At 52.7% G+C, this 526-nt stretch overlaps 1 protein-coding gene across 1 annotated transcript in view; it reads right to left on the reverse strand.

Moving 5' to 3' along the window:
- Nucleotides 1–526, reverse strand: part of TACR1 (tachykinin receptor 1) — a 15,155-nt gene that overhangs the window by 13,749 nt on the left and 880 nt on the right. The gene's annotated exons all lie outside the window — the stretch shown is intronic.

The following is a 526-nucleotide window of genomic DNA, read 5'->3' on the forward strand; positions in this document are numbered from 1 at the left end:
GCTCCTGCAGCACAGTGGAGGCTTTTAGGACACGGGTGTGGGTTTTCTGTCAAGAGGTGATGCCATTTTGTGCTAAATACTCAGTTTGCTTTTAACTGAGGAGGTGGGAAAGGAAGGGACAGCTCTGCAGAGGAGCCGGGAAGGAAGAGGACAGCGATGCTGCTTGTACACACCCAAGACACGCTACCGACGCACAGGGGGGCTACAAAGCCTTTTCTCGAGCTCCTTTGGCAGAGCTGACAAAGGGTTCCCGAAGCCACCAGCAACCAGGGGTTATTTCTAGCGCTCTTTTACCCAAACGAGCTTTATTTTAATCACCGCGTTCTCCCACGAGCGGAGATGCCATTTTGTGCTAAATACTCAGTTTGCTTTTAACTGAGGAGGTGGGAAAGGAAGGGACAGCTCTGCAGAGGAGCCGGGAAGGAAGAGGACAGCGATGCTGCTTGTACACACCCAAGACACGCTACCGACGCGCAGGGGGGCTACAAAGCATTTTTTCGAGCTCATTTGGCAGAGCTGAAACAGG

Source organism: Buceros rhinoceros, unplaced genomic scaffold (genome assembly GCF_000710305.1).
Source record: "Buceros rhinoceros silvestris isolate BGI_N320 unplaced genomic scaffold, ASM71030v1 scaffold28868, whole genome shotgun sequence".
Taxonomy (NCBI): Eukaryota; Metazoa; Chordata; class Aves; order Bucerotiformes; family Bucerotidae; genus Buceros; species Buceros rhinoceros.